The 26,230-nt window shown below is 46.2% G+C and overlaps 1 long non-coding RNA gene across 1 annotated transcript; it reads left to right on the top strand.

Moving 5' to 3' along the window:
- Positions 1 to 5,695: 5,695 nt before the first annotated feature.
- Positions 5,696 to 25,835, top strand: LOC137528131 (uncharacterized). Its single transcript, XR_011023278.1, has 3 exons — positions 5,696 to 5,775; positions 20,259 to 20,315; positions 25,723 to 25,835. It is a non-coding gene; the product is annotated as an uncharacterized lncRNA (long non-coding RNA).
- The last annotated feature ends 395 nt before the right edge of the window (positions 25,836 to 26,230 follow it).

The following is a 26,230-nucleotide window of genomic DNA, read 5'->3' as shown; positions in this document are numbered from 1 at the left end:
GTTCTGTTCCCACCCCAGGTCCCTCTCTCTGCTATCCCTATGACAACAGAGCTCTGTGCCCTGATCAGGAGTCGCTTTCATTGGTTCCTGGTGCTGTCAATCAATGTAAGCCAATGGGATTGACTTACAGTGATGAAAGGGTCATGAGCCAATTAAATCAGCTCCTGTCCAGCTCACACAGCTCAGCCATCCTATAAACAGCAGGGTGAGTGATCTGTGGTGGGGAGACAGCAGCGCGATCGGTGGGAGCAGCGGAACCGCCTGGTGATAAGTGTTAAAATCTACGTCCTTTCAGGTTCGCGCAGCCACATGCAGGACGTAGATTTCAACTGCGTCGGTCCCGAACCTCGGGAACCTTATTAATTAGCAGCGTCAGCATGAATAAGATATCATCCTCATCCTCCCCGTACTCCTCCACTCTCCTCCTTTGTTCTCAAAATCCTCCGCCACAGCTCAGTCCAGGTCGCCGGAGCCGGGCAGTAGCGTGCAGGTGCATGTAGTTCAGCTCTGGTATCCTTGACCTTGGTGCTGTGGCTGGATGGTGTAATGATTAAGGGCTCTGCCTCTGACACAGGAGCCCAGGGTTTGAATCTCAGCTCTGCCTGATCAGTAAGCCAGCACCTTAGGCAAGTCTCCCTAACACTGCTACTGCCTATAGAGCGCGCCCTAGTGGCTGCAGCTCTGGCGCTTTGAATCCGTCAGGAGAAAAGCGCAATATAAATGTTCTTTGTCTTGATGCTGTTTTTGAATTATATGGCACACATAATTTGCATACCTCCTTGTCTCTCTCCTGTCCTGCCCTGATACAGCTCCAATTCTTCAGTGAGGTCACGCTTTCTGCCCCTGTGCTATGGGGTTTCTATGACCTATCCGTCAGCTTCAGTGGCACCATGTGACCTCCCCAGCCAGACCTCCCCAGCCATGACTGTCGAGTCGTGCATGGTGTGATGTAACAAACTTTCCAGCCCCCCATAACTCTGATAGGTTGGAGCTGGGTAAAGTCAGACTGGAGGAGTGGCCAATGGTAATGGTGAGTGACAGCGCAGGTAATAGACAATAAGCTGCCCCCTTTTTCTGTTACTTCATCCCCCAAGTCCCCGACACTTGCCTGACCACTGCGGTTCACATGTTTGGCAACTTGACTGCATGAGTGTATCAGCCCCCTTGCTTCCGGGTGCCCTAGGCCATGACCTTTGTGGCCTAGCCTGAAATCCAGAAATGCTTGCTGGTGGCATTTTATTAACAACAAGGTGTCAAAATATCAACTAGGAGAAGACTTAGGAGAAAAGGGGGATTGAATAGGGGCCTTTATTTTCAAAATGTAGAGGGTCAAATGGGCCTCCTATACTTACTTACGTGGAAGGAGACAGATATCTGGGAGTCCCTTAATTAAAAATCCTAAGACAATGAGGGCTCGTTTTCACTATTGCGGTGCGGAATCGCCTGGATTCCACCGCTGATGAAATCGCATGCGAATTCGCATAGGTGAGGGTATATGCGATTTTAACCATGTCACTGCCTGTGTGAATTTACATTGGTACCTAATACATTGCATGCGATTCGCATACAGTCCACTCGCAGACGAATTCTGCGGCTCTTTTGTGCGTTTTTTCACCGCTGAAAAAAACGCACCTCAACAACGCTACAGTGGAAACAGGCCCATCCACTTGCATTACATGTGCGAATCCGCATGCGTTGGACGCATGCGGATTCGCGATAGTGGAAATGAGCCCTGAAGAAAATTAGATATAAATCATGCCCTAAAACATAAAAAGGAGAGCATGAGTTTAGGAGTTTAGGAAGAAACGGGAAGATACATTGTGAGTTAATAAATAAGTGAGGGGACATAATTCTCAATCATAAAACAGGTTTTGTGAAATAATCCAAATGTAACCACTTAAGTACCAGTGGTCTCGGCCCCCTTAAGGACCAGAGACCGCTGGTACAATAATGTCAGAATCTCGATGAATCGCCGCATATACCCGCTGCAACCGCCGTCACCACCGCACGCCACCGCACGCCGGGATCCTCAGGACATCCACTCTGCCGTCTCTATGACAACAGAGTCATGTGAGCCGGTCAGGAGCCACTTTCATTGGCTCCTGACTGTGTCTATCAATGTAAGCCTATGGGAGTTGCTTACATTGAAAGACCGGACCAGGAGTCAATGAAATCGGCTCCTGACCGTCTCACAGGGCTCTGCCGTTATAGAGACGGCAGACCGAGTGAGCTGTGACTAGACACGGCGGGGAGACAGCAGCGAGATCGCCGGAGCAACGAAAACGGTGGATGCGCACTGTGGGGGTGAATTGAAATCTATGCCCTGGCAGCCAGGCACCAAAACAGGGTGTAGATTTCAATGACCTTAAATTTAAATTTCCACATTTCCGATTGTAAATCCATATTTCATTCCAATCGGATTCCCAATGGAACTTCGGTGGAAAAACTGCATTACCACAACTTGTTTATTTCAGACCAATCACAGAACTTGGAAGCATTGGACCAATCAGAGAATGCAGAAACAACTCCAAAGTATTTGGCCAATCAGAGAATGCAAAAAATGACCCCCCCAAAAAGGCTCCTTAGAAATTGGAAATCAGAACTCGGAAATAAATCTTAAAGGAAATGTCCAGGCACGATTAAAAAAAAATCTGTACTTACCTGGGAATTCCCGGGCCAGCGGCTGGGAGCGGAGCTACAGCGTGGGACATACTAGCTGGAGGGGAGAGCAGAGGGGAGAGCCCTGAGGTGAGGGAGAGGGGGGAACTTCCCCTCTCCCCGCCAACTGTGGCCGACTGTGGCCAAGGCTTTCCCCTCATGCTGCCACCCCTCCAGCCCCCACAAAACGGCCACGAGCGGGCCCCAGGGAGGGGGGGGCCCCGCTCTGAAATTCTGCAGAGGGGCCCGGTGGGGGCCTAGTTACGCCCCTGGGTCCCTCTCTGCCGTTTCTGCCGCTCCCTGCTGCGATCCTGGCTTTTAATCGCCAGTTTTAGGCAGTGTTAACAAACAAAAAACATGGCCGCTAACCAGGAAGTGATGTTTGTACATATATATATATATATATATATATATATATATCATGTTACAGTATACTACAAGTTTTTATTACATAGTGAATTATCTGCACTCCAGTCAGGGTTTCAGACAAGCTGAAACTTGAAGCAGAGACCTGTCTGTGAGGGCTAAACAAAGCACACACACAGAGCCTGCAGGGGGGAATGGAGGGAGCGTGCATAACTTCGCCCTATCACTGCAGAGGCAGTGCATTCCTCTCTGGGTCAACAAAGCTTGACAAAGAAAAGAAGATTAGACATATTACAGAGACAGTGCAACTAGAAAAGGCTGCAGTAATTCAGACCACATTAGAACAGGTATAGGAACTTATAGGATAGAAGAAAATTTTGTTACAGAGTCTTTTTTTCAACGTTGGTTTTGTATTGAAATAAGTATAATGCTCATACAGGATATTGAAGTAAATATCATTCATACATAAGCGGAACCAGTTAGAGTCAGCAAAGTCAGCGGTGCAGCCGAATGGATGAAGAAAGAAGAACACCAGCGTGATCACCTTCCTTGACTCCTTCTGGACATCCTGCGCTGCCTGCGTCCGACATCAAGTCATCATCACGTCACCACCATGTGATGACACCTGATGTCCTGTAGTGGCACTGCAGGCTGTCAGTACGTAGCGCCCATGGAGGAGTCGGTTTTCTGGGGTTCTCCTGGTGCCTGCTTCCTCCTGGATGAGTGGCTGGTCACTATAGTATGTAGTATGTAGGCAGATCTACTTGACCTGTGGATGTGTGACTGTCCCTAAAGAGTAAGGGTTCATGAATGCATGGGGACAGGGGGAGGCAATTTTTAAACACTCGTCCTGGGTGCAGTGTAGCCTAGAAACCGCCCTGCTAACACCTCACTAGTATCCCTACCTCCCTTCCACTCTAGACATTCATCCTGGGAACCCCCGTTCAAACACCCCCCTGCTTTTGTAGATTGATTCATCATGAGTTCCTGAGGTGGACAGCGGACCACAACACCCAAGGGCTCCAGATCTCTGAGAATTTATCAGGTATTTCTTGAACTGATGAAATTATTTCTTTAAAACGTTGCTGAAGACTACCCCTGGCTTGTGGAGCTCTCCGCTCCACAGTGAGGAGCAACGTGTCAGCGGTGCAATGATCAAAAATTCTTCCTGTGTGGCAATCGTTGTGTCTCATATCTATTATGTCATCTAGTGGCATCTTGAGACACAGCTCTATCATCCCTGAGGCACATCTGGCTATGGGGAAAAGGAATGACTTGTACTGGGGCCACATCTGGCTACTGTGGAGGGAGTTATACTGAGGAAGGGACTTATACTTTTTCATTGGTTTCTGAGGGAAAAGTGGGTAGCTCGGCTTATACACAGGTCGGCTTATATGCAAGCATACAGTATATGGTATTTGGTTCTGCTAGGACCAAACTGCCAAAAGTTGGGCTGCCTTTACTTTTCACCCAAATTAGAATAGCAACACTACATAGGGGGAGGTGTAAACGCAAGATCTCAGCTTGTGTCGACCAGCTTGTTCATAAAAAATGAAATACAAAGTGATTATTATTACTATTTTAGGTATAATATGCTGTTAATTTGTAAAGCTGCCCTTCATTGTTCACTCCCAGGGACTTCAAACATTCTTATTAAACCCATGGAAGTTTATGGAGGTCAAATCTGTCCAAAGTGGAAATAAATTATTCACGCTATAGGAAAACAAAAATTCAGTTTTTGGGGGAAAGTGGGCTATCATTAACAAAAAAGAAATAATACCTCTTCCTGTAAAGGAAATTAGTAAATCTGGATCTCATTCACTGTCGAAGTACTGTAAAGAATGTTTCCTTTTTAAACCAAGCCTGAACTCTAGCACAGCACACAATGAAAAGTCTTTATTCCACATATAGTTGCTATTTAGGCAGATCAACATGTCTAATTAGTTCTTATCAGCAACTGTGAATAGACTGCAGGAGAGCTCTGCCCAGGAAGCTCTCCATGTATTACATATTAAGTCTTAACCCTGTTAGTGCCTTCTGTAAAACTGAAACCAAATAAAAATTCAGGGTTTTTTCAGGATTTCCGATTGTTTTCCCTATAAATGATATTATGACTAATGAAGCCAATTTAACTTACCTGGGGCTTCTACTGGCCCCCTGCCGCCGCCCTGCGCCCACGCCGGGACGAACCCATCCTCCGGTCCCCCGCATTCACCCAATTTCGTTTTCAGCGAGTCAGCCAGTCAGTGGCCGTGCACATCCTTGATTGCTCTTCCATCGGCAGGAGCGCATGTGCAGTACCATTTTTGAGTCGCCCAAAATGAACCTGGGTTGCTGTGGGGGACCCGAGGATTGGTTTGTCCTTTTGCGATCACAGGGTGGCTGCAGAGGGCTGGTAAAAGCCCTAGGTAAGTAAAACTGGCTTCTTTTGAATGACCTTAGGTTTCCTTTACCACTTCAGATCAGTGGCTCGATTACACAAACAATCTCTTCATGTTGTTGTACAACGACTGTTGGGAAATGTATTTCAAACTCACTCTTGAGTAATTTGGAAATCTGCAACCTCCTGTTTCACCAGCATCTTTTTTTTTGGTCAGCAACTCTTTCTAAGAATAAAAACTGCTTTTGAGAAATTAAAGATAGGCTATCTTCTGAGCTTCCTCTTTTATTCAGAAATAAATATACAGATTAAGGAAGACAGAAGGACAGTCTGTGAAGACAATTCAGAATAAAGGCCGGGCTACACCACAGGTAAGAGGATCGGGAGAAGCCAAACTATAGTAGACTAATGGGCTCAATTAGTTGTGATTTTGAGCTTAACCACCCTGGCGTTCTATTTATTGCGCCAGGGTGGCGGTGCAGCAGGTTTTTTTTATATATATATTTTTTTAAATCATGTAGCTAGCGCTAGGCTAGCTACATGATTTTAAAATATATATATATATATAAAAAATGCCCCCCTCCCTGCGGCGTCCGCCTGTACCGCTCGATCGCCGCCGGCGCGTACCCACTTAAGGAAATCACGTTCTGAACAGGATTTCCTTTAGGGCTTCCCCCATCACCATGACGATGATCGCGATGATGTCATCGACGTCGTGACGTCAGACGGAGTCCCGATCCACCCCTCAGCACTGCCTGGCACTGATTGGCCAGGCTGCGCAGGGGTCTAGGGGGGGCGGCGGTTACGCGGCGGGTAGCGGCACATCGGCGGCGATCGTCCACAACACGCAGCAAGCAAAGTGTTTTTAAAAAAAATTATGAAAATCGGCCCAGCAGAGCTGAGCTGAGCTGAGCCCGTCCATACCGCCAAGGAGGTTAAAGGACCACTATCACAAAAACATTTAGAATACAGGAAAACACGTATAAAAAGTACATTTCTCCTACAGTAAAATGTGCTATAATTCACTTTCCTCCTATGTTGTTGTCACTTACAGTAGGTGGTAAAAATCTGACATAACTGATAGGTTTGGTTTAGACCATTTCCTTATAGGGGATTCTCAGGGTTTCCCCTATTTTTAAAAGCACTTAGTGAATGGCAGCTGTTCAGTCCAACTGCCAGAATAGTGTGCAAGCGGGTGGGGGGGGGGGGGGGGGGTGGCCTGCATCTTTGTATAGATCCTTTCCAGGGAGTGCTTTTGCAAAGAATAAATAAAATACTAAGAATCCCCCATGAAGGGATGGATTAGTCAAAAACCTGCCAGTTCAGTCAGACTTTTACTTCCTACTGTAAGTGACAGCAACACAGGGGAAAAGTAATGTATAGCTCATTTTACTGTGGAAGAAACACACTTCTCATTGTAAGTGTTTACATGCATTTTAAAGATTACAATTTTCCGTGACAGTGGTCCTTTAAGTTAATGGAGCTTCTTCTGAAGTTCTGAAATAAGGAACAGCGAGGAGAACTGGAAAACATAAATGATCCAGCAATCCTGCCTTGGCTTTATTATAAAGTATATAGTATACAGGAATACAGGAGTTGTCAGCATACAGGCATAGAGTCTGAAGAAAGATGATTAGCAGAAAGCTTACTCTTTATCCTTTAAGTTAACCAATAAATTATATTATCCTGATTTAAAACTTCCCGCTTTATCATAAATTGTCTCTTACAGAGGATCTGTAACATCAAAAGATCCCCTGGGGGGGGGGGGGGGTACTCACCTCGGGTGGGGGAAGCCTCCGGATCCTAATGAGGCTTCCCACGCCGTCCTCTGTCCCACGGGGGTCTCGCTGCAGCCCTCCGTACAAGATGACGTCATTATTTACCTTCCCAGCTCCTGCGCATGCGCTCTGACGGCTGTCGGCTCCGAACTACACGGAAATACCCGATCGCCGTCGGGTCGGGTCGGGTCTGCTCTACTGAGCAGGCGCAAGTTTCCGGCGCCTGCGCAGTAGAGTGGACCCGACTGAGATCGGGTATTTCCGTGTAGTTCGGAGCGGAAAGCAGCCACAGCGCCCCCGCTGGAGCCTGCAAAGGTAAATATTGAACTGACAGTCGGCTCTGTCGCCGGCTGTTAGGAGGGCTGCAGCGAGACCCCCGTGGGACAGAGGACGGCGTGGGAAGCCTCATTAGGATACGGAGGCTTCCCCCACCCGAGGTGAGTACCCCCCAGGGGATCTTTTTGACGTTACAGTGTCTCTTTAATAGGTGGCAACAATTTGAAGCCTTCACCTGGGTCATTTCTCACGATAGCAAAAATGATACCAAGTTATTCATTTTGTTTCTAGTATTAATAAGGCTGTAGCCTCTCTGTGAGCGCTTTTTGAGTGCTTTTCTGACCATCAGCGCTTTCTGAGCGTTTTTCAAAAAACGGCCCCATTGACTTGCAATAAAATCGCTGTAAAATTACAGTTTTTACGATTTAAAAAAAAAAGTGATCGCTGCAATTATTGCCAGAGTTTTACCGTGATTTTAATGCAAGTCAATGGGGGCGTTTTTAAAAAAAGCGCTGATGGTCAGAAAAGTGCTCATAGGGTTTCTACAGCCTTCGTTTGCAAATACCTTTTAAGGAAAAAGGATAACACAATGCCTGGAAAATGCATTGGGAGGTTATTTTTCAAAAACTTAACTTACCTATAATGAAGGAACCCTTCAAATAAGTTTTGATCCCAGGGAAACCCTGCTTACAGGAAACCAGAGATGACTGGAAAAAAAAAAACATTCATACCTGGAGCTTTCTCCAGCCACCTTTGGCCTGACCGCTCCCTCGATGCCATCATCTGCCTCCTCGATCTTCTATAACTGGACCCGGTACCTTCAGCCAATCGTCGGCGCATGCACATTGCGACTGCGCGCACTCCCCCATCCAGGGTCGGCCCTACACTTTTTGCCGCCTGAGGCAAACAAAGAAAAAATTGCCGCCCCCCAAGCCATGGGTGGACGGGCCGCCGAGCTGGAGGGGTAGCGGGCAGGAAGGGGGTATTGGGCCTAGCTGTGGGGAGGGGGGTCGGACCCCCCCCCCCCCCCGCATGGGTCCCCCAATCTGCGCTTCCCTTCCAGCTTTAAATTGCTACGCAGCTGCCTATAGTAGGAGGGATGGGCAGGGATCACTCACCTCTTCCGGGTCCAGCGTGCGCTCCACTGACGTCACTTCCTGCAACGCCGGCCACTTACAATACAGTGGGCGGCATTGCAGGACGTGACGTCAGTGGAGCGCACGCTGGAACGTGGAAGAGGTGAGTGATCCCCGCCCGTCCCCCTTACTACCGGCAGCTGTGTAACAATTTAAAGCTGGAGGGGAAGCGCAGATCGGGGGACCCAGGCGAGGGAGGGGGGGGGGGGGGTCCGACCGGGTCCGTCAGGAAACACAGGAAAAAGGTTAATTGAATAGGGTGTCTTGATCTCCAGGTGTGTGTATAGCGAATGGGCGGGAAATACATGAAACTATTCTGAAACTATAACCAATGTGATCATGCCAATTACCAATGCAGCTGCACATTAATGAGGGACACTAAAATTATTAGCAGAGTAAAGGACACTAGTCTATAATACATAGCTTTAAAGGATACAGGAGATGACATGTGACATGATGACAGACATGTATGTACAGTGCCAAGCCCACAAATAACTACAGTAAGTTGTGGGGGTTATTTTCTTTCACTGCCTAAAAGAGTTAAACATTTGGTATGCAAGTGACAGTTTCTGTCCTGGTCAGACTATAGCAAAACTCTCACTTATAAGAAATCACAACCATAAAACAGCAGTCAAAAACTAGCAGAAAAAAGATAAAAGGTGTCAATAGGTTTTAGCTGTGGTGAACTTCAATGTATGTGTCATTGAGAATTCAAGGTGATATGTGATGTGATGAGATGAAATAGACATGTGTATGTACAGTGCGAAGCACACAAATAACTACGCTGTGTTCCCTTCTTTTTTTCTATGCCTGAAAAAGTTAAAAATCAGGTATGCAAGCAACAGTGTCTGACTGGGTCGGACTATAGCATAACCCTCACTGATAAGTAATTACAGCCATAAAACACTTTCCTGTCAGTAAATGGCTTCTGGGAGCAGGAAAGAGATAAAAAGGGTTAATAGTTCATAGGTTTGAGCTCTGTCATACTTCAATGAAGGTGTCATTGAGCAGAAACAATGAAACGGTAAAAACGTAAAAACTAAATGTAAATCCTAGATCGCGATCTCCCAGTCCGATCAAGTAGGCTGTGTATGCAGCTTTTGGAGGGGCACAGATTCTGAATGTATCAGAGCGGAACAACAGTGAGGTACGGTACCAGAAGGACTACAAGGGGCAAGAAAAGCCCTAGGTAAGTTACATAGTTTGGTTGAAAAAAGACATTTGTCCATCAAGCTAAACATGCCATATTAGGTTTACTTTATAAACGTTAGAAACTTGATGGATGTATTTTTCAACTAAACTAACCGTTTAACTAATTAATAATAGGTAGCACTAAAGGAAGGGGGTGAGGGGGGTACTATAAGAAGGAGCACTATAATAGAGGGCATTAAATGGGTTCACTGTAAAGAAAACACATGGAATGAGGACTAAACAATTGTGCTGTTATAATGAAATTAACCACATTTACCTTCACCCTTGTTTACAGAAAAATGCATTCTAAAAAACAAAAACAAAAAAACCTTCTCCCTCCTTTACTTTTTAACTTAAAGGGGGCTTGATTCACAAAAGAGTGCTAACTGATAGCACGGCCGTTTTAGCGTGAATTTTCGTGTTTCGCGCAATGGCAAATTTTCGCACGAAACGATAAGGTTTTGTTACACAGCTGCCAATAGTAAGAGGGACGGACGGGGATCACTCACCTCTTCCACGTTCCAGCGTGCGCTCCACTGACGTCACTTCCTGCACTGTATTGTAAGTGGCCGGCGTTGCAGGAAGTGACGTCAGTGGAGCGCACGCTGGACCCGGAAGAGGTGAGTGATCCCCGCCCGTCCCTCTTACTATAGGCAGCTGCGTAACAATTTAAAGCTGGAAGGTAAGCGCAGATCGGGGGACCCAGGCGAGGGAGGGGGGGTGTCTGACCCCTCTTCCCACCGCTAGGCCCAATACCCTCTTCCTGCCCGCTACCCCTCCAGCTCGGCGGCCAGCCTCCCCGCACCCACGGACGGGAGGTTGCCGCCCCCCAATAAGTGCCGCCTGAGGCAAAAGTTTCACCCCGCCTCATGAGCGGGCCGGCCCTGCCCCCATCTTGCTCGACAGCCAGGAGAGTTCTGCGCCTGCACAGACAGGGGAGCACGCACAGCCGCACTGCGAATGCACGGCCAGAGAGACCAGAACCCGTTACAGAAGATTGTGGAGGCGGAGGATGGCGCGAGGGAGCGATCAAGCTGGAGGGGGCTGGAGGAAGCTTCAGGTATGTATGAATTTGTTTTTTCAGTGATCTCTGGTACACTTTGGGCTTGATTCAAAAAAGAGTGCTAACTGATAGCACGGCCGTTTTTGCATGAATTTTCGCGTTTCGCGCAAAACGATAACTTTTTCATGCGCAAATGCGAATTTTTAGCACGAAACAGATATCGTTTGCACGAGTGAAAACCTTATTGTTTCGTGCGAAAATTTGCCATCGCGCGAAACACGAAAATTCGCGCTAAAACGCCCGTGCTATCAGTTAGCACTCTTTTGTGAATCAAGCCCCCTTTAAGTTAAAAAGTAGAGGAGGGAGAAGGTTTTTTCATTTTTGTTTTTTAGAATGCATTTTTCTGTAAACAAGGGTGAAGGTAAATGTGGTTAATTTCATTATAACAGCACAATTGTTTAGTCCTCATTCCATGTGTTTTCTTTACAGTGAACCCATTTAATGCCCTCTATTATAGTGCTCCTTCTTATAGTACCCCCCTTCCCTCCTTCCTTTAGTGCTACCTATTATTAATTAGTTAAACGGTTAGTTTAGTTGAAAAAGACATCCATCAAGTTTCTAACGTTTATAAAGTAAACCTAATATGGCATGTTTAGCTTGATGGACAAATGTCTTTTTTCAACCAAACTATGTAACTTACCTAGGGCTTTTCTTGCCCCTTGTAGTCCTTCCGGTACCTCGCTGTTGTTCCGCTCTGATACATTCAGAATCTGTGCCCCTCCAAAAGCTGCATATACAGCCTACTTGATCGGCTGGGAGATCGCGATCTAGGATTTACATTTAGTTTTTACGTTTGTACCGTTTCATTGTTTCTGCTCAATGACACCTTCATTAAAGTATGCCAGAGCTCAAATCTATGAACTATTAACCCTTTTTATCTCTTACCTGCTCCCAGAAGCCATTTACTGACAGGAAAGTGTTTTATGGCTGTAATTACTTATCAGTGAGGGTTATGCTATAGTCCGACCCAGTCCCGACCAGGACAGAAACTGTCACTTGCATACCAGATGTTTAACTCTTTTAGGCAGTGAATGAAAAAAAAAAAACACAACCTACTGTAGTTATTTGTGGGCTTGGCACTGTACATACATGTCTGTCATTACGTCACATGTCATCTCCTGTATCCTTTAAAGCTATGTATTATAGACTAGTGTCCTTTACTCTGCTTATAATCTTAGTGTCTCTCATTACTGATTAGCTGCATTGGTAATTGGCATGATCACATTGGTTATACTTTCGGAAAAGTTTCATGTATTTCCTGTCCATTCGCTATACACACACCAGGAGATCAGGAACCCCTATTCAATTATCCTTTTTCCTGCGTTTCCTCACAGGAGATGTTTTCAGACTTCAATAAAACATCCAAATGACTATTGTGCCTGTGGTTAACAACTATTTATTTCCTCTAGGTTGTATGTTTGTTCAAAAAAGAGACACTGAAGTCTCCTAAAAATCATGTTTTTACTTAAAAAAATGTGTTTAACATGTCTGCCTTACCTGCACCGCCGCATCCCCGCCGCTGAACTCTACCTAATTCCCCCCTAACTCCCCCCTCCCTCTCCCCCGCAAAATCCACAACTTTCTTGGTCGTCGATTTTGCTGCTAGAGGAGGCAGAGCTATGAGACGCAGCTCTGCTATCTTACGCTTCAATCAGCCGCGTATCTCCGCCTCTCCCCCGCCCCTCTCAGTTAAGGAAGACTGAGAGGGGCGGGGAGAGGCGGCGATCCGGGCTGACAGACACACTGAGAGGCAGAGCTGCGGCTCATAGCTCTGCCTCTCACAGAAGCGCTGCCCGGATTGCCCTCCGGGGAGTTAGGGGGGATTTAGTTAGATTACAGCGGCGGGGATGCGGTGGTTTAGGTAGGGCTGTAATGTTAAACACATTTTTTAAATAAAAACAGGATTTTTACAAGACTTCAGAGTCTCTTTAACCAGCTGAGCGGTCTGGACGAGCTCAGCTCGTCCAACACCGCCAGCGGCTGCCGCTCAGGCCCTGCTGGGCCAATTTTAATGAAATAAAAAGCAGCACACGCAGCCGGCACTTTGCCAGCCGCGTGTGCTGCCTGATCGCCGCCGCTCTGCGGCGATTCGCCGCGAGCAGCGGCGATAGAGGGTCCCCCCAGCCGCCTGAGCCCAGCGTAGCCGGAACAAAAAGTTCCGGCCAGCGCTAAGGGCTGGATCGGAGGCGGCTGACGTCAGGACGTCGGCTGACGTCGATGACGTCACTCCGCTCGTCGCTATGGCGATGATATAAGCAAAACAAGGAAGGCCGCTCATTGCGGCCTTCCTTGTTTATTCTGGGCGCCGGAGGTGATCGGAAGATCGCCTCCGGAGCGCCCTCTAGTGGGCTTTCATGCAGCCAACTTTCAGTTGGCTGCATGAAATAGTTTTTTTTTTATTTAAAAAAAACCCTCCCGCAGCCACCCTGGCGATTTAATCAGAACGCCAGGGTGGTTAAGGCATACATGAAACAAAGGCACCTGATAAAAAGGGCGCAGGGGACTGCTGCTAGTAAAATAAAGTTAGCAATATTCTGCTACAGCATTTTAATAGTTAAAATATTGGTAATATTTACTGATATTTTACCATAGCTAAACCTAGCCAATCTCTCATACAGAACCCTTCTCTGGTGGTGCCTAACCCTAAGACACGCCCCCCCCCCCTCCCAGTGGTGCCTACTGCCTAACCCTAAATCCACCTCCTAAAGCTACCACCCACTTCAATCTGCAGCTGTGAAGGTAAATTTGGGTGCCCAGAGGCGCCAATTAGCGGCAAGAGGGGGAAATATGTGTGGATAGCCTTGTGAATGTCCAAATCGTGCCCAATGAGTGCCTGCTATGCAAGGCTGCAATTTAGTTATCCGCAAGCCGATTTGGATATCTGCAAGGCTGTGCACAAATATTTCCCCCTCTTGCCACCTCCAGGCGCCCAAATTTACCTTCATAAGAGCCGCGATTTGTAGCAAAGAAGGTAAGATTCAGCGCCCTGAGGCTCCCACTATCAGCCGCTGCCATGGCCCCAAATTTTCTTCTTATGCCACTCAATGCAGCTTTTAATTAAAGCGCCTATGGCAGCACATTTTTTCCATAAGTGCTCCTGCGTCCCTTTTTCCTGCTTCGGTTTTAAGGGAAGATTGAGAGGTTTGGAGAGAGATTGGCTGGCCAATTTGGGAACTGGCCACACTTCTCGCTTTGGCCATAACATACAGTATATATTAATTCTAATATATGAGATTTGAAGTTGACGCTACTTGCTCATATGTTTTTGTTTTCTCTTGCAGATCTTTCCAAGGTGTGTCTGTCACTGCCTCACAGGTGTCAAGGCGTGTGTATCAGAGGTCAGTATGTAGACTATTTTCCCATAGTCTTTAATTGCATATCTGTAGAGTATTTGTAGCCATGGCAGATGGATATTGTATAGACAGGGCCGATTTAAGCAACAATGGGGCCCCAGGGCGAAATAAACCTGGGGGGCCCCCTCAACATATACCCCGGAACAAAAATCGGCATTAGGGGACCTTTTTTGCAACTGGTATAGTCAGGGTGTGAAGTCCCAATCGGTCAGAGCTCCCCATTCTGGCTATCCCAGTCTGCATGGGGGACAAGGGGTTAAAAAGTTTCAGGAGGGGGGACCCCACATAATTCAAAAAAAAAAATTCCCACACTCTAAACATAATTTTTTTGGGGGAAAATAGGAAAAAATGCCAGGGATCTTCATACAGCCATATTGCGGCTGTATAGCGATCCCTGGCCAAAGCGCTGCGTATAGACCCCCTGGAAACCCCGTCAGGAAATTTATTGTGCTTTCTTTTGATGCATGTAAAATTACACTACCGTTAGGTTTGCTACTAAAAGTGACATTTACCGCATTTAAAACTTATTAAAAAATTCCGCCCCCCAAGCCATGGGTGGACGGGCCGCCGAGCTGGAGGGGTAGCGGGCAGGAAGGGGGTATTGGGCCTAGCTGTGGGGAGGGGGGTCGGACCCCCCCCCCTCGCATGGGTCCCCCAATCTGCGCTTCCCTTCCAGCTTTAAATTGCTACGCAGCTGCCTATAGTAGGAGGGATGGGCGGGGATCACTCACCTCTTCCGGGTCCAGCGTGCGCTCCACTGACGTCACTTCCTGCAACGCCGGCCACTTACAATACAGTGGGCGGCGTTGCAGGACGTGACGTCAGTGGAGCGCACGCTGGAACGTGGAAGAGGTGAGTGATCCCCGCCCGTCCCTCTTACTATCGGCAGCTGTGTAACAATTTAAAGCTGGAGGGGAAGCGCAGATCGGGGGACCCAGGCGAGGGAGGGGGGGGGGGGGGTCCGACCGGGTCCGTCAGGAAACACAGGAAAAAGGATAATTGAATAGGGTGTCTTGATCTCCAGGTGTGTGTATAGCGAATGGGCGGGAAATACATGAAACTATTCTGAAACTATAACCAATGTGATCATGCCAATTACCAATGCAGCTGCACATTAATGAGGGACACTAAAATTATTAGCAGAGTAAAGGACACTAGTCTATAATACATAGCTTTAAAGGATACAGGAGATGACATGTGACATGATGACAGACATGTATGTACAGTGCCAAGCCCACAAATAACTACAGTAAGTTGTGGGGGTTATTTTATTTCACTGCCTAAAAGAGTTAAACATTTGGTATGCAAGTGACAGTTTCTGTCCTGGTCGGGACTGGGTCAGACTATAGCAAAACTCTCACTTATAAGAAATCACAACCATAAAACAGCAGTCAAAAACTAGCAGAAAAAAGATAAAAGGTGTCAATAGGTTTTAGCTGTGGTGAACTTCAATGTATGTGTCATTGAGAATTCAAGGTGATATGTGATGTGATGAGATGAAATAGACATGTGTATGTACAGTGCGAAGCACACAAATAACTACGCTGTGTTCCCTTTTTTTTTTCTATGCCTGAAAAAGTTAAAAATCAGGTATGCAAGCAACAGTGTCTGACTGGGTCGGACTATAGCATAACCCTCACTGATAAGTAATTACAGCCATAAAACACTTTCCTGTCAGTAAATGGCTTCTGGGAGCAGGAAAGAGATAAAAAGGGTCAATAGTTCATAGGTTTGAGCTCTGTCATACTTCAATGAAGGTGTCATTGAGCATAAACAATGAAACGGTAAAAACGTAAAAACTAAATGTAAATCCTAGATCGCGATCTCCCAGTCCGATCAAGAAGGCTGTGTATGCAGCTTTTGGAGGGGCACAGATTCTGAATGTATCAGAGCGAAACAACAGTGAGGTACCGGAAGGACTACAAGGGGCACGAAAAACCTTAGGTAAGTTACATAGTTTGGTTGAAAAAAGACATTTGTCCATCAAGCTAAACATGCCATATTAGGTTTACTTTATAAACGTTAGAAACTTGATGGATGTCTTTTTCAACTAAACTAACCGTTTAACTAATTAATAATAGGTAGCACTAAAGGAAGGAGGGAAGGGGGGTACTATAAGAAGGAGCACTATAATAGAGGGCATTAAATGGGTTCACTGTAAAGAAAACACATGTAATGAGGACTAAACAATTGTGCTGTTATAATGAAATTAACCACATTTACCTTCACCCTTGTTTACAGAAAAATGCATTCTAAAAAACAAAAACAAAAAAACCTTCTCCCTCCTTTACTTTTTAACTTAAAGGGGGCTTGATTCACAAAAGAGTGCTAACTGATAGCACGGCCGTTTTAGCGTGAATTTTCGTGTTTCGCGCAATGGCAAATTTTCGCACGAAACGATAAGGTTTTGTTACACAGCTGCCGATAGTAAGAGGGACGGACGGGGATCACTCACCTCTTCCACGTTCCAGCGTGCGCTCCACTGACGTCACTTCCTGCACTGTATTGTAAGTGGCCGGCGTTGCAGGAAGTGACGTCAGTGGAGCGCACGCTGGACCCGGAAGAGGTGAGTGATCCCCGCCCGTCCCTCTTACTATAGGCAGCTGCGTAACAATTTAAAGCTGGAATGGAAGCGCAGATCAGGGGACCCAGGCGAGGGAGGGGGGGGGTCTGACCCCTCTTCCCACCGCTAGGCCCAATACCCTCTTCCTGCCCGCTACCCCTCCAGCTCGGCGGCCAGCCTCCCCGTACCCACGGACGGGAGGTTGCCGCCCCCCAATAAGTGCCGCCTGAGGCAAAAGTTTCACCCCGCCTCATGAGCGGGCCAGCCCTGCCCCCATCTTGCTCGACAGCCAGGAGAGTTCTGCGCCTGCACAGACAGGGGAGCACGCACAGCCGCACTGCGAATGCACGGCCAGAGAGACCAGAACCCGTTACAGAAGATTGTGGAGGCGGAGGACGGCGCGAGGGAGCGATCAAGCTGGAGGGGGCTGGAGGAAGCTCCAGGTATGTATGAATTTGTTTTTTCAGTGATCTCTGGTACACTTTGGGCTTGATTCAAAAAAGAGTGCTAACTGATAGCACGGCCGTTTTTGCATGAATTTTCGCGTTTCGCGCAAAACGATAACTTTTTCATGCGCAAACGCGAATTTTTAGCACGAAACAGATATCGTTTGCACGAGTGAAAACCTTATTGTTTCGTGCGAAAATTTGCCATCGCGCGAAACACGAAAATTCGCGCTAAAACGCCCGTGCTATCAGTTAGCACTCTTTTGTGAATCAAGCCCCCTTTAAGTTAAAAAGTAAAGGAGGGAGAAGGTTTTTTTTTTTTCTTTTTTAGAATGCATTTTTCTGTAAACAAGGGTGAAGGTAAATGTGGTTAATTTCATTATAACAGCACAATTGTTTAGTCCTCATTCTGTGTGTTTTCTTTACAGTGAACCCATTTATTGCCCTCTATTATAGTGCTCCTTCTTATAGTACCCCCCTTCCCTCCTTCCTTTAGTGCTACCTATTATTAATTAGTTAAACGGTTAGTTTAGTTGAAAAAGACATCCATCAAGTTTCTAACGTTTATAAAGTAAACCTAATATGGCATGTTTAGCTTGATGGACAAATGTCTTTTTTCAACCAAACTATGTAACTTACCTAGGGCTTTTTCTTGCCCCTTGTAGTCCTTCCGGTACCTCACTGTTGTTCCGCTCTGATACATTCAGAATCTGTGCCCCTCCAAAAGCTGCATACACAGCCTACTTGATCGGCTGGGAGATCGCGATCTAGGATTTACATTTAGTTTTTACGTTTTTACCGTTTCATTGTTTATGCTCAATGACACCTTCATTAAAGTATGCCAGAGTTCAAATCTATGAACTATTAACCCTTTTTATCTCTTACCTGCTCCCAGAAGCCATTTACTGACAGGAAAGTGTTTTATGGCTGTAATTACTTATCAGTGAGGGTTATGCTATAGTCTGACCCAGTCAGACACTGTTGCTTGCATACCTGATTTTTAACTTTTTCAGGCATAGAAAAAAAAAAAAAAGGAACAGCGTAGTTATTTGTGTGCTTCACACTGTACATACACATGTCTATTTCATCTCCTCACATCACATATCACCTTGAATTCTCAATGACGCTTACATTGAAGTTCGCCACAGCTAAAACCTAGGGACTATTGACCCCTTTTATCTTTATTCTGCTAGGAAAGTGTTTTATGATTGTGATTTCTTATAAGTGAGAGTTATGCTATAGTCTGACCCAGTCCCGACCAGGACAGAAACTGTCACTTGCATACCAGATGTTTAACTCTTTTAGGCAGTGAAAGAAAAAAAAACACAACCTACTGTAGTTATTTGTGGGCTTGGCACTGTACATACATGTCTGTCATTACGTCACATGTCATCTCCTGTATCCTTTAAAGCTATGCACCGTATATTGGTGTCCTTTAATCTGCTCATATTCTTAGTGTCCCTCATTAATGTGCAGCTGCATCGGTAATTGGCATGATCACATTGGTTATAGTTTCAGAATAGTTTCATGTATTTCCTGTCCATTCGCTATACACACACCAGGAGATCAGGAACCCCTATTCAATTATCCTTTCTCCTGCGTTTCCTCACAGGAGATGTTTTCAGACTTCAATAAAACATCCAAATGACTATTGTGCCTGTGGTTAACAACTATTTATTTCCTCTAGGTTGTATGTTTGTTCAAAAAAGAGACACTGAAGTCTCCTAAAAATCATGTTTTTACTTAAAAAAATGTGTTTAACATGTCTGCCTTACCTGCACCGCCGCATCCCCGCTGCTGAACTCTACCTAATTCCCCCCTAACTCCCCCCTCCCTCTCCCCCGCAAAATCCACAACTTTCTTGGTCGTGGATTTTGCTGCTAGAGGAGGCAGAGCTATGAGCCGCAGCTCTGCCTCCTTACGCTTCAATCAGCCGCGTATCTCCGCCTCTCCCCCGACCCTCTCAGTGAAGGAAGACTGAGAGGGGCGGGGGAGATGCGCGATCCGGGCTGACAGACACGCTGAGAGGCAGAGCTGCGGCTCATAGCTCTGCCTCTCACGGAAGCGCTGCCCGGATTGCCCTCCGGGGAGTTAGGGGGGATTTACTTAGATTACAGCGGCGGGGATGCGGTGGTTTAGGTAGGGCTGTAATGTTAAACAAATTTTTTTAATAAAAACAGGATTTTTACGAGACTTCAGAGTCTCTTTAAGGCATACATGAAACAAAGGCACCTGATAAAAAGGGCGCAGGGGACTGCTGCTAGTAAAATACCGCTAAAGTTAGCAATATTCTGCTACAGCATTTTAATAGTAAAAATATTGGTAATATTTACTGATATTTTACCATAGCTAAACCTAGCCCTTCTCTCATACAGAACCCTTCCCTGGTGGTGCCAAACCCTAAGACACCCTCCCCCCCCCCCCCTTCCAGTGGTGCCTAACCCTAAATCCCCCTCCTAAACCTACCACCCTCTTCAATCTGCGGCTGTGAAGGTAAATTTGGGTGCCCAGAAGCGCCTAATTAGCGGCAAGAGGGGGAAATATGTGCGGATAGCCTTGTGAATATCCAAATCGTGCCCAATAAGTGCCTACTATGCAAGGCTGCAATTTAGTTATCCGCAAGCCGATTTGGATATCTGCAAGGCTGTGCACAAATATTTCTCCCTCTTGCCACCTCCAGGCGCCCAAATTTACATTCATAGGAGCCGCGATTTGTAGCAAAGAAGGTAAGATTCAGCGCCTTGAGGCTTCCACTATCGGCCGCCGCCATGGCCGTCGCCATGCGCCCAAATTTTCTTCTTATGCCACTCAATGCAGCTTTTATTTTAAGCGCCTATGGCAGAACCTTTTTTCCGTAAGGGCTCCTGCGTCCCTTTTTCCTACTTCGGTTTTAAGGGAAGATTGAGAGGTTTGGAGAGAAATTGGCTGGCCAATTTGGGAACTGGCCACACTTCTGGCTTTGGCCATAACAAACAGTATATATTAATTCTAATATATGAGATTTGAAGTTGACGCTACTTGCTCATATGTTTTTGTTTTCTCTTGCAGATCTTTTCAAGGTGTGTCTGTCACTGCCTCACAGGTGTCAAGGCGTGAATATCAGAGGTCAGTATGTAGACTATTTTTCCATAGTCTTTAATTGCATATCTGTAGAATATCTGTAGCCATGGCAGATGGATATTGTATAGATAGCAACAGTGGCAGCGCACACTGCAGCTACACAGGGCAGGGCACACTCAGAGCACAAATGCAGTTACACAGGGCAGGGCACACTCAGAGCACCACTGCAGCTACACAGGGATGGACACACTCAGAGCACAAATGCAGCTACACAGGGCAGGACACACTCAGTGCACTACTGCAGCTACACAAGGAAGGGCACACTCAGTGCACCACTGCAGCTACACAGGGAAGGGCACACTCAGTGCACCACTGCCGCTACATAGGGCAGGACACACTCAGTGCACCACTGCAGCTACACAGGGCAGGACACACTCAGTGCACCACTGCAGCTACACAGGGCAGGGCACACTCAGTGCACTGCTGCAGCGATACAGGGCAGGACACACAAAGTGCACCACTGCATCTACACAGGGCAGGACACACTCAGTGCACCACTGCAGCTACACAGGGCAGGCCACATTCAGAGCCCTACTGCAGTTACACAGGGCAGGACACACTCAGTGCACTAATGCAGCTACACAGGGCAGTGCAGACTCAGTGCACTGCTGCAGCTACACAGGGCAGGACACACTCAGTGCACTGCTGCAGCTACACAGGGCAGGACACACTCAGCGCACCACCGCAGCTACACAGGACAGGACACACGCAGTGCTCCACTGCAGCTACACAGGGCAAGACACACTCAGTGCATCACTGCAGCTACACAGGGCAGTGCAGACTCAGTGCATCACTGCAGCTACACTGGGCAGGACACATTCAGTGCATCACTGCAGCTACACTGGGCAGGACACACTCAGTGCACCACTGCAGCTACCCCGGGCAGTGCAGACTCAGTGCACCACTGCAGCTACACAGGGCAGGACACACTCAGTGCATCACTGCAGCTACACAGGGCAGTGCAGACTCAGTGCACTGCTGCAGCTACACAGGGCAGGACACACTCAGCGCACCACCGCAGCTACACAGGGCAGTGCAGACTCAGTGCACCACTGCAGCTACACAGGGCAGGACACACTCAGGTCATCACTGCAGCTACACAGGGCAGTCCAGACTCAGTGCACCACTGCAGCTACACAGGGCAGGACACACTCAGTGCACCACTGCAGCTACACAGGGCAGGACACACTCAGTGAATCACTGCAGCTACACAGGGCAGTGCAGACTCAGTGCATCACTGCAGCTACCCAGAGCAGTGCAGACTCAGTGCACCACTGCAGCTACACAGGGCAGGACACACTCAGTGCATCACTGCAGCTACACCCCCCAACTTTTTAGGATAAGGAAATGTTTACACAGCCCTGCTACATCTCTAATCACACCCCCACCACACTCCTAGTCCCACATACCGCAAATAATTCATGAACGTGAGTCATAGTTCTATCACTTATAGCTCACTAGTCCTTTCTATCATCACTAGTTTTTTCAACATTTGAAAATAAGCCCTCTGTGTAGTTCAGTTACAGTTACAGTTACTGCTTGGGAAAGAGATGTCAGTTGTTTCCCAATGTGTTTCCTAATGTGAGTGCAGTTGCGAGATGCAGTGAAATAGCATTTTTATTAAACTTACAAACAGGAAACTAATGTCCATGTTAGTACATAATTGTTAGTTGCGCAATCATCAGAGAACCATACATTTCTCCATCGCTGCTGAGACAGATGCAGATTTTTCTGGGCCCAACCTGGGATGGCTGTTGCTGCCCGCTGACAACACATCGCTGGATGCAAGTGCTTAGAGGAGTCTGACTCCATTCTCCCTAACAGGAGCTGATTTGCAGCCATAGGAGCTGATTTGCAGTGACAGACTGATTTTTTTGCCTCCAAGCAAATATTGCCTTGATAAAGGGGCCCTACGTGGCTCTGAAACGTTATCTATATGCTTTTACATGGAACCAATAAAGATTTTCCTTGGATGTGCCAGCTCTTTAACTTTGTTGTTTGTCCAACCTGGGATGGGGCTGGATCAAGGGGAGAGGTGGGGGGTAGAATAGAGGGAAGGGGCGGGACAAGGTCCGGAGGCATGCATGGGATGTCATATTACATAGCGGCACATTGGAAAATATAGAGAGGGCAGGAAAAGAGAGCTGCTGCTGATGCATATCAATACAACTATGAGTCAACTGGACCATTGGAGCAGGTTGCGGAAAGGCCGAGCTCCAGCTGGTAGCTCAGGCTGTCCCCACCGCACTCCCTTCAGTAGCACTTCATCTCGCTGGCACTGAACTTCGAGGTTGCAGTGACGTTCTTTGGGTATTGTCACCTCCCTGGCCTCTCTCTTAGCGGATGGTAGTACATCTAGCTTCTACCCGGGTGCACTGCAGTAATTATTGCAGTTGGATTATAATCCATCAAACATTGAATGAAATACCACATGAATCCATAAAATACCAAATGGAATACCACATGAGGTAAAAACATTTGTGAATTGTCATGCACTTTTTCGGTAAATTACCAAGCTATTATCACATGTGTGATCTTAGTGAATACTCCAAAAAATGTATTTTTTACCACATGAAGGTAAGTTACCGAACATTCCATTTTTACCAAACAAGTCCAAGGGAATTAAAGCCATTGTGTTGTTTTTTGTTTCATACATCTTACACCAGTTATTACCCGGGTGGTGTGGGTCGCTGGCTTGCAAGCCTGATGCATTTCAGAGCTAGTGGTCGTCTTCTCAAAGTCATTAAATACCTGACGACCCCCCCGCGCCAATGGGCGTGGTCGCGACGACAGCCCCAGGACCGCCTAATGCCAATTGGCGTCAAGTCCTGAGGCCAGCTACTGCAGGACATCGTGCGCAGGCTGCGTGCGCATCTCCTGGTGGTGCCTAACCCTAACCACCCACCTGGTGGTGCCTAACCCTAACCACCCCCTGGTGGTGCCTAACCCTAATCATCCCCACTGCACAAACACCCTTACACAAATAGAAACAATAATATATTTGATACAGTAAAATACTTCACTACAAATAACATGAATAGAATAATTTATATATTTTTAATAGAATAAATAGATTTAAAATCATGTACACATTAAAAATATTGTGAATAGTAAAAGTTAGTAAATAGTAAAAGTTATATATTTATAATAGAATAAATAGCCTTACAATCATGGACGTATTAAAATATTATAAATAGAAAAATCACGTACGCAATAAAAATCTTAAAATAACGGTAATATTAAAAGCGATATATTAGTAAGATAATAATTCTGAAAACTATAATTTACGCATTATAATTCTGAAAAAAAAGGTTAATACCAAAAGCAATATATTTATAATACAATAAGCTTGAATTGAGAACGAAAATGTGCTCATTACACTCTTGAAAGCAAAATTTAAAAACAATAAAATAAGCGAAAGTCAAAACAAATTTGTAAACGATATTTGTCATAAACTTTATTCTGTAAATGAAAAGTTTTGTTATCATGATCCCTGCAACCGCTATTTGTCGGATGCCATAATTTATTCTCTGGCACCCAATAGCCGATATTTTGTATTGCAGCCTATGGTGCACCCTTTTGGTCCATTAGCCATATGCGCCCTTTCTTCCTGTTTCCGCTAATAGTACATACATTTCTCAAGGTGCTCAGTGTTGCTAGTGATCCGTTGTTTAAGTCGACTTGATAGTTTTTGTGGAAATGAATTTTAAAGGGGTATTCGTGATTGAAAACCGCCAAAACCCATCGACGTGGGTTTAGCGGGTAAAGACAATCTGAAGGCAGATTAAAAATGGCTTTTAAACTTATAGCACCGATATCCCGTGGCATAACGAGGGGTCTTTACCCCCCAAATCCCCTCTGTGGTGCCCGGGGAGCTCTTCCGTGTGAGGCAGGGCTATGGGCTGCAGCCCTGCCTCACACGCGTCTGTCAGCGGCGAATCTCCGCCTCTCCCCCGCCCCTCTCAGTCTTCCTTCGCTGAGAGGGGCGGGGGAGAGGCGGAGATCCGCCGCTGACAGACACGTGTGAGGCAGGGCTGCAGCCCATAGCCCTGCCTCACACGGAAGCGCACGGGGCAGCTAAATCCACGACCACGACCAAGAAAGTTGTGGATTTTGTAGGGGGGATTTGTGGGGTAAAGACCCCTCGTTATGCCGCGGGATAGCGGTGTTTTAGCAGGGGCAAACATGCCCCTGCTGAATATAAGCTAAAAAGCCATTTTTAATGTGGCTTCAGATTCTCTTTAATAGCAAAGCCCCCTTACTTGCTAGAAACACCAAATTTCCAGGATATGTTAAGTAGAACAGTGGGAAAAAGGGGGAATTTTTTTTCAAAAAGACCCTATAGTTTTTGGGAAAATCGATGTTAAAATTTCAAAGGAAATTTCAAAGGAAAAAAATACACATGTAAATGTGGTAAATAGTTACATCAACTGTCATTTACCGCTATTAACACATTTAAATGTATACCATTTTCCTTTGAAACTTGAAATCCATTTTCTCAAAAACTAGCATCCCTGTGAGGCCCTCCTGAAGTTGTAATTAAGGCATCTAATGGCATTTACTTATGTTTGCCGAAGAATGCTTCTCCTCCGAATGTCCAGTGTATGTAAGCTGTGTGTTTTACATCTTGTTTATATACAGAAACGTATACTGAAAAAGGCTTATAAGCCGAAAGCTTACTTTTTATTTACCTCTAAGTTAGCCAATAAATGGTATCATCCTGCTTCAAAACTTTTTGTTTTTACTGATGGCTAACACTATTATTATTATTTTTCTTTAGTAATTATATAGCGCCAACATCTTCTGCAGCGCCATGCTGAGTATATATTGTCTTGTCACTTAACTGTCCCTTAACTGTCCCTCGGAGGAGCTCACAATCTAACTGTCCCTTAACTGTCTCTCGGAGGAGCTCACAATCTAACTGTCCCTTAACTGTCTCTCGGAGGAGCTCACAATCTAACTGTCCCTTAACTGTCTCTCGGAGGAGCTCACAATCTAATCCCTACTATAGTCACTTGCCTGTAGATGTATCGTGTAGTGCATGTATTATAGTCTAGGGCCAATTTAGGGGAAAACAATTAACTGATCTGTATGTATTTTGGATGTGGGAGGATACTAAAGTGCCCGGAGGAAGCCCACGCAGACAAAGAGAACATACAAACTCTGTGAAGATAGTGCCCTGGCTACAAACCGGGGACCCAGCGCTGCAATGCAAGAATGCTAATCACTACACCACTGTGCTGCCCATGGTACCACACTCTACTGCTTCAATGTGTGCATACATTACTTTGTATATAATATACATAGAAACCTCACTAAGTAGCTGGCATCGTACAAACAACTACACTGTAACAATATATTAGGTTAGAGCATTTATTATTTGTCTTTTCAGGTCATGATAAGCAGCATGAGCCCCATATTCTCCGCTCTCCTGATTTGTGGGATCGTCCTGAGTCTCCCTCACCTCTCCTCGTGTCAGAACTGGCAGGCGTTTCAGCAGAAGCACATCAGACCCCTGACCGTCAACTGTAACTTCCACATGAATCAGAAGATATTCTATATCAGAGGGCAGTGCAAGACGTTCAACACCTTTATCATTACTCAGCCTGCCAATGTGCGGGCAATCTGTAGCAACACCGCAGGCAGAAGTGATGTACTGAGCACAGCGGCATTTACTCTCAACAACTGCCGCTATCAAAGTGGCAAGCGTGGGAAATGTGTATACGGGTTCCAATCTGTGAATAACCGCATATGTGTAAGATGTGAGAATAGGCTGCCCGTGCACTTTGTCAAAATCGGCAGGTGCTAAAATTTCTTTTGTAACTTTTTAAAGAACTAGGGTCAGCCATACTATGCCAGTATATATAAAATCATGGCCGAAATTGTTGGTACCCCAGAAT

Source organism: Hyperolius riggenbachi, chromosome 8, assembly GCF_040937935.1.
Source record: "Hyperolius riggenbachi isolate aHypRig1 chromosome 8, aHypRig1.pri, whole genome shotgun sequence".
In the NCBI taxonomy this organism is placed as follows: Eukaryota; Metazoa; Chordata; class Amphibia; order Anura; family Hyperoliidae; genus Hyperolius; species Hyperolius riggenbachi.
This window is presented reverse-complemented; position numbering and strand designations above follow the sequence as displayed.